Source organism: Lactuca sativa, chromosome 9, assembly GCF_002870075.4.
Source record: "Lactuca sativa cultivar Salinas chromosome 9, Lsat_Salinas_v11, whole genome shotgun sequence".
In the NCBI taxonomy this organism is placed as follows: Eukaryota; Viridiplantae; Streptophyta; class Magnoliopsida; order Asterales; family Asteraceae; genus Lactuca; species Lactuca sativa.
In genome coordinates, this window is record NC_056631.2 from 119583305 (window position 1) to 119592045 (window position 8741).

At 40.0% G+C, this 8741-nt stretch overlaps 1 pseudogene; it reads left to right on the forward strand.

Annotated features, from left to right (window-relative positions):
- The first annotated feature begins 2267 nt into the window (after positions 1-2267).
- LOC111915560 (cytochrome P450 76T24-like) lies at positions 2268-3164 on the forward strand (annotated as a pseudogene).
- Positions 3165-8741: the final 5577 nt, after the last annotated feature.

Here is an 8741-nt window from a genome sequence, read left to right on the forward strand (position 1 = left end):
AAATGTTGGTCGACTTTATGATTCAGGTGAATCGCCTCACAGTACTTGCAGGTCAAAGTCACCAATGTCAGCCAATTGGTTTATGTATATTATGTGCTTGTAGTCTTTGCGACTCATTTTGTATGTGTTGTATGCATCTTTCCTATATATATATATATATATATATATATATGTATATATATATGTATATATGGGGGATGAAATAGACCTAGGTGTGAAATTGACCTGGTACAACCTTGTGCTGACATATAAATTGAAATAAACTCAGGGGTGAAATAGACTCGGTACAGCCTTGTGTTGATGTATCAGTTGACATAGACTCGGGGGGTGAAATAGACATGGGTTGAAATAGACCTGATACAGCCTTATGAAATAGACATGTGTTGATGTATCAGTTGACATAGACTCGGGGGGTGAAATAGACATGTGTTGATGTATAAATTGAAATAAACTCAGGGGTGAAATAGACTCGGTACAGCCTTGTGTTGATGTATCAGTTGACATAGACTCGGGGGGTGAAATAGACATGGGTTGAAATAGACCTGATATAGCCTTATGAAATAGACATGTGTTGATGTATCAGTTGACATAGACTCAGGGGGTGAAATAGACATGTGTTGATGTATCAGTTGACATAGATTCGGGTGGTGAAATAGACTCGGGGATGAAATAGACCCGGGGTTGAAATAGACCCTGTACACCGTTAAGATGTCATATATGTATGGTATGTGGTATTTTGGGGGAACTCACCAAGCTTTGTGCTTATGATTTTATGTTTATGGTTTCAGGTACTTCCAGTACGAAAATGAAGGGCCTAATTTGACTGCACAGCATCCCCCAGAGTTTTCCTCATTAGCAATTAATGATATTACTTGGATGTTTAAATAACATAATCACTTTGATCGGTTTTCGAACAACTCGTTTATATTTTTTGAACGGTAAATCTACTTTATTCTACTCCTACAATTCTCCTAAATCTCCACCTATGTCCCTCACGGGACTTGAACCCTCGACCTCAAGGAGGGAGGGCAACACCGGATACCGCTGGGCTAGAAGCCCTTTGGTAACAACTCGTTTATATGAATTATTTTTTTGAAAATAAAATTTTAACTATAAATTTTTGGGACGTTACACCCTAGTTACCCTAGTTATTGATTATTCATTTAACCTACTTTTATATATATATATATATATATATATATATATATATATATATATATATATATATATGTGTGTGTGTGTGTGTGTGTGTGTGTGTCACTTGTTTTGTAAGAGTAGGTTATCAATTGTGACTAAGTAATAATGTGAAATATTTTATATGAATGTATTTTAAATTAGTAATCTTGTAATAGAAGTGTTTAAGTCAAAAATGGTATTTTGGTCATTTTGAGTAGACAATGGCTTTGAGAGTATTAGTGAATTATATGTTATTATAGATAAATATGATGTGTGTAATGAAGTAATTGTGTAAAATATATAGGTGTATGTATTGAAAGTTGGACAAAAAATAGTAATAAAAGTAATTAGACCAAAGAGGGTATTTTGGTCATATTTTGTAATTTATGAGTTTGAATAGATTTCTTAATGTCATAATGAAGAATGAGTAAATTCTAGTATCCACAGTGTGGTTGAAGTGGTGCAAAGACTGGCCATGCAGCGGTAATCTGCTGACGTGAAGTTCATCTAAGAACCCTATATAACAAAAAGAGATAGATGAACAATACCACATAAGAGAGATACGTGAAAGAGTTTTTTTTATCATGATAAAAATCATAACTCTCTCCCAATACATGTTAAATATCATGCGTAAACCTCGAATTAAAACCGGGTTAAAAAAATCCACACTTTTAAGTGTTTATACCGTTCCTTAAAATGCATCATCTTCGTCCACACATTATATCATGTAGAACGTGTCACATCATACATCTAAAAGTATCATAATGAAGAATTCAATGTCACTTGAGGGAGGTGACAAACAGATAAAACTCAACCATTATTATATATCACATTGACATTTAAAGGATTTGGAGCTCATTGATAAAAAAATTCTGACTCTTAAATAAATATTTAAATATGTTTTATTTTAACACGTTTGACTGTTAGCAAAAAAAAAAAATACTTCATAAAATATTAGGGTTAGCCGAAGCACAACCACATAACTGCATGCGTTGACATATCCTCGCGGAATGTCCGCCGTGCAAAATCAACTAATCCTGCTATATAACAAGCAGGCTTCCTCATAAGTTGCCGATCAATTTGTAGCATAAATGATACCAGAAATTGGATATAAGATTTATCTAACGATGAACACCTTGTTGTTATGGTGGTGGGAGGTCGACAATGAGCTAGACAAGCTCGCCCGCACAGTTCTCACCATTTCGGTTCCCACACTACTACTTCTATGGTACAAATGGATATCGTATAATTCCAGAAAACACATACCACCCTTCCCATCCGGTCCCTATGGCTTACCACTTGTAGGGTATCTCCCCTTTATCGGCTCCAACTTGCTAGAAAGGTTCACGGAGGTGGCTCACCGTTATGGCCCCATCTTCAGTCTCCAGCTCGGAAGAAAGCTTCATGTTGTGGTAAACTCCATGCGCCTAGTAAAGGTCTGGACTCGTGACCTAGACCAGACCATGGCGAACCGTAGTCCTCCGTTAGTAGCACTAACCATCAGTTATGGTGGCAATGATATTGCATGGTCCAATAGCAACACGCACTGGCGTAACATGTGAAAGATTTTATCAACCCAGGTTCTTAGCAATCCAAATCTCAAATCTTGTCAGAGTTTCCGACCAGATGAAGTGAGAAGGTTGGTGAAAGAAGTTTACAATAAGCTCGGGACAAAGATCAATATCAATGAAATTGCTTTCAAGACTGAGGTTAATGTTGTGACAAGTATGTTATGGGGTTGTAGCAAATCTGGTGATGGGAACGATTCTAGCACTATTGGAGATGGCTTCCGAGAAGTTGAGATCAAAATTATGAAGTTAGTGGCAGCCCCAAATATATCTGATTTTTTCCCGATGCTATCGCGTTCGATCAAAATTATGCACTGTTGCCGGATACACCATTCCGAAGGGTACTATCGTCTATATGAATGTTTGGGCAATCCATCGGGATCCGAAGAACTGGAGCAATCCATTGGAGTTCAAGCCTGAGAGATTCTTGATCGACAAATGGGATTACCATGGAAATAATTTCAAGTTTTTACCATTTGGATCTGGGAGAAGAATATGCCCAGGAATCCCACTTGGGGAGAAGATGTTGATGTGTATATTAGCATCGCTATTGCACTCGTTTGACTGGAGCTTACCAGAAAATGAAGAGTTTGTGCTTTCTGATGAGTTCGGACTTGTGACTAAGAAAAGGAAACCGCTAATAGCTATACCCTTTCAAAGATTATCTGATGCTAGCCTCTATATTTTTTGATAGAGGATTATCTCTCAATATGTAGTTAGAGGGTACTCTTGTTTGTATAAAAAGAAGGTTACTTCCGTTGCCTTCCCATCTCCTCATTTCTTGTAATTTTGTGTGGTAATAATATTTTTGGGACTAAATTACTGAAATCGTTCCTATGGTTTGGTCAAAAATGTAGTTTTGGTCCTTAACTTTTTCTTTGCACTCTGTGGTTTGATTTTGTTGCGTTTTTCGTCCTTATAGTTTGGTCAAAATTGCACGTTTGGTCCCTAACTTTATGTATGAAAGGGACAAAAAACGCAACAAAATCAAACCACAGGGACGATCCGAGTGTAAAATAAAAAAGTTAGGAACCAAACGTGCAATTTTGACCAAACCATAGTGACGATTTCAGTAATTTACTCTATTTCTGGGAATCTGAGTTTTCTTGCATATCATTTTATGTTCATCAGATGAGAAATCAACTTTGGAAAGAATGTGAAGGAAGCCAAATAATCTTCTCTCGTGTATTTTTAGTCATATATATCGTTGAATTAACTTGATCCCTTCCAAAATAGTGTGATCATTCTTTGCAATATTACAGGGGTCAATTTTCTGTAACCCATTGTATTTACATATGTTAAATCAAGAAAAAAAACAAATTTTACATGGTATCAAATCAAGAAAACAAAATTTACCGGTCCGCCCGCACCGGGCCTTCAGTCGGCTTGGTCCACTCTCCGAGCCTCGGCACGTCTGTTCCGCCCTCTTGGGGCCTACAGCCTATCCGGACCGCTCGCTGGGCCTTCGGGACAACCAGTCCGCCTTGGGTATCTTGGCCTACAACATAAAGCAGGATCCGCCTCAACCCAACTCCAGTCCAAACAACCATGTGCACTTAAACATACAATCATATAACAATTCACAGTCAACAAACCGATCAAAAAGATCACATAACATATCATCATCCTACCCAGGATACGACCTAACCGGTCACTAGCATAGTATCACCCTACATCTCAGGATACCGACCTCAACAGGTCTCTAACATATACCATCCTAGCTACCAGGATGCAACATATCAAGCAATAACATAACAACAAATACCCGGATCTCAATCTGATAAAGGGTCGGCCTTGGTGCCGTAGACCCGGTTGATATAGTGAGGATAACTCACCTCGAAACTGCCGGCTGAACAGATAACCCAAGCTGCCCGATCACTGATATGATCTCCACCACTGGCCAACCACTAAAATACTGAACTCAAAACAATATCCAACAATTACCAAAATGCCCCTGGACGTCAACTGGTCAACCCTTGGTCAAAGTCAAAGTCAACCCCTGACCGACTCTACTCACCGAGTCAACCCGATGACTCGCCGAGTCCCCATGCCCAAAACTTTCCTCAATCTGCGACTCAACTCGCCGAGTCACTCTGAGACTCGCCGAGTCCAACACCTCTGAGTGCTTCCTCACTCGACTCACCGAGTCATACCTTGACTCACCGAGTCACAGCTCAACCAGAAGAAACTTGGACCTCACGACCAGACTCGTCGAGTCCAAGAACAGACTCGCCGAGTCTATGCTATCTTCAACCTACTCGCCGAGTTGTTCTTCCAACTCGCCGAGTTCCAGTCCATCTTCAAGAAACTCGCTGAGTACACCTTTGGGACTCGCCGAGTGCCTCTAGATCTCATTCCAAACAGAACCTTCCAGGCCATGCAATTGATCCAAAACTTAGATCTAGCCTCCTACAACCCATCCATCACGTAAAGTGGCGAACTTTACGTGAATCCAAAGTGATCTAGGCATTTTACACTTTAGGGTTTGGGTTTGGGACAAGATAGCTTCACCAATCACTTATCAACAGGGACTTTATGCGATTTTGGATCACCACTACTCCAGATCTGAGGTAGCATCCTCAGATCCATCTTCCAATCCCGAAATGACTCATGAAATCCTCCAAAAACCCCAAAACAACCACCATGGATGACAATAAGGGAAAAAGGGTTCAAGGCAGAGGATTCTTACCCCAAAGATGAGCCTAAACTGATGTAGACTTCAGATCCACAAGCCCTCTTGGTGCTATCCTCGAATTCCTCCAACTTCTCTTCACAAATTCCCTCTTCCAAGCTTCAATCCTCTCAATAATGGAGTTTCTCACGATTAGGGTTTTCTCTGGAACTCTCAGGGTAAATAGAGGCTGAAGAGAAGGCATAACATCCTTTAAATAGGGGGCAAACCCCGAAGATTAGGGTTTTCCTCGCCCAGCACCAACTTGCCGAGTCCAGCCGCCGACTCGCCGAGTCGGCCACTTAACACGCGACCAAAGTCGCGACTCTACTCGCCGAGTCCACCCATGGACTCGCCGAGTTGCCCTTATACATTTTCACTTTGAACCCTAAACTTGCACTCCTGAACTCGGGATGTTACATCGTCACATTGGTGATTGATGTAATAAACTCAACCGGGGTTCTGCACACACGAGCAGTATGCCCCTTCATGTTGCACCTAACACAATAGAGTTCTCGGCAGATACCATGATGATGGTAGCTACACTTGCTGTAGTGGGGAAGGTTTCCTAGGTATGGTCTTCTGGAATTCGGGATGGAGGGGTTGGCAGGGGTATTGACTGTCTTAGCTCGTTGCCCTTCGGAAGGTCCTCGAGCCGAGGTACTTCCCTCCTCAATCTTGAGTTTTCTCTTCAGTGGGTTTGATTGGGGTTCTTGGGCGGCTGGGTATGCAGGTGTTGGCTGCTGCTGTCCATTACTAGGATCGGAATTCCCGATAGGGCTCTTGCTAACATTGGCGTTGTTAGCATTCAGTTGAGCCATGACAGCTGCTACGGCTGCTGAGACTGCAACCTGGAAAGTAGCTTCATCAAATACGAGAGTCGGTTTCTTGCTGGCGGATGGGTTACTCTTCCTCGGAGGCATGGTTTTTCCTATATGAAAAGGAACACAAGTCGATGAGAGACGATGGTTAAACCTGGACGTATCTGTCCTTACTATATTAGGCATAAATTTTTCCCGTGCTTCGGATACGGGCTGTCTGAGTGTCGACCTACATCCCTATGATGTAGTCCAGGTATTCAAGGTAGAAGTATGAGTATCGGAAAAGCCATAAGATGTGAGTCGTTCCTACTAAGTTACCTTTATACTGGGAAAGGTTCATTCTCCAGCCTGGAAAGATTTGAGAACAATTCAGAACGAAGACCGCGGGAAGAAAGGCTCATGAAGACTTATAGCTAAACACCCTCATCAGAGGTGTGGGGATCCGCTCTAATCATATTACTTGCAACGGGAAAAAGGCGATTTACCTAACACATAGCGTGAGTAGTGTAATCACCAACTCACTAAATTTTATTATTTTATGGATGTATTAGCATGACGAACACAAGGAAAAGACACTTCCCGGGTTCCATGTATAGGCTCCCTCTGTCTACCTCGTATCCTTGACTGGGACCGGCGTTGGTTTCCTTCGGGTAGTTACCTAGGGTTGTCTTCTCCTATAGACATATTGAATTTCTACTCCGCCTTACTTCGGAATCCGACTCTGGGTGTCATCACTTCATGATGGATAACTGGAAATCTCGGAAGTTTAGGTGAATTTCACACCGATGTCCCTAAAAGATATAGGCACTTGGTGATTTCAATAGTCTCGACCTAGTTCATTTATTTCCGAACTGGAAATCTTCTCAATGAACCTCTTTGGGGTCTGAATCAACTCTTATGTCGAGTACTGAAGTGGATAGGGTTTTTTACAGGGTTCGTGCAAGAATGGAAATGTCTAAAGAATCCTAAGAGATTATTAACATTTCACTGGGTGATCCATATTGAGTCCCGCTACGATTACATAGGGTATACAAATCATATATATCTTAGATCCGATAGGCCTTCGGATATGTGATACTACTCTATATCCACATCCCAACGAGGAAAAGAAAGTAGAGCGAAACCACACATTCTTAGCCTATGGGATCCTTATTATATATAACCTTGGGAGTATACCCTCTGTAATTGTAGGTAAATCAATAAGGATCTTTTTAGTTCTTCACACAAGGTTGTCTATGGATCCTAAAATACCCCTATGGTATTTTAATTTCTTATTTGTTTCTTATCTTCTGAATATGATTATGGGATTAATGTGAGTCTTTTAGTATTCCAAAATACTCCTATAGTATTTTTAAACTTTATGTTTGGCTCTAGCATTCCTAGTTGGTAAGTTTCAGACCTGTTGCAACACCACTATCACTCCCAAGCACACGTTCATCGCATCTCGAATAAATGTAGTTGATCAGGTTATATTTATTCCAGCTTACGATTACATAACTGCCCAGGTTTGACGGTAATGCTCAACATCCGAAGACTTTTATTCTTGTTCTTCTTGTGATACTTGTGGTCGAGTATTTAGATTCTGGATGTTCTTATACTTTGGTAAAATATGGTTATATTTTAAAGTATAATTTTTTGTCAGAGTGTTTTATCCCTATGTATTTATAGGTTGTATATCTTTTATGAATTGATATACTTAGCTCACTATAAACAATGCTCTGACACCAATCTGTCACACCCCAAAACCGGAACGGCGGAAACGTCCTGGGGTGGATGACGTTATGTGAAGTATCACAACATATGTAGTATAGTAATCAAACTACAACGACCATTGCATTAATAGTAATAGTTTTACATGGTTTACATTACAATACATCATCAAAGTAATACAAGTAATAATACAGGTGCAGCTTGGTACTAAACTGTTTTCATCAAAAGCTCCGGGGATGTACCTGACTATTGTTGACCTGAGAATACAAGTTATTTGAAAAGCGAGTATCAGCATTTTTACAAATGCTGGTGAGTTCATAAGTATTAGTATCATTTGTGTAAGTTCAAAATAACTTTATAACAGTAGTAGTTTTAGAGTCTATGGTGTATTAGAGTCCTTTCCAGAAAATCCTATATTTTCTAATTAAAAGCAGTCTTCTACCAAGACCGGACAGAGTTATGTTATAAAAAGTAGTTTTCCCTTAAACACTATCATTATCAACATATGAGATTTGATTTTAAAGAAAGTAGGAGAATATTATGGAAAATAACATATGCCTCAGCAGTGAAGACTGCTGACTAAGGCAAAAAGAATCATAGACTCCAAGAGAGTATCGGAGGAACGACACGCCTGGTTCAGTCTAACAAAAGGAGACACATACCCCAGATGGTATCAATTGAAAGATACAGCTGGTAAGGTCTAAAACAGTGAAATTCTAATAGTGTGTTTCCAGCATACAGTGATAAATATCGTTACCTTAAGACCATGAATTATAAGGTAACATGGAGATACTC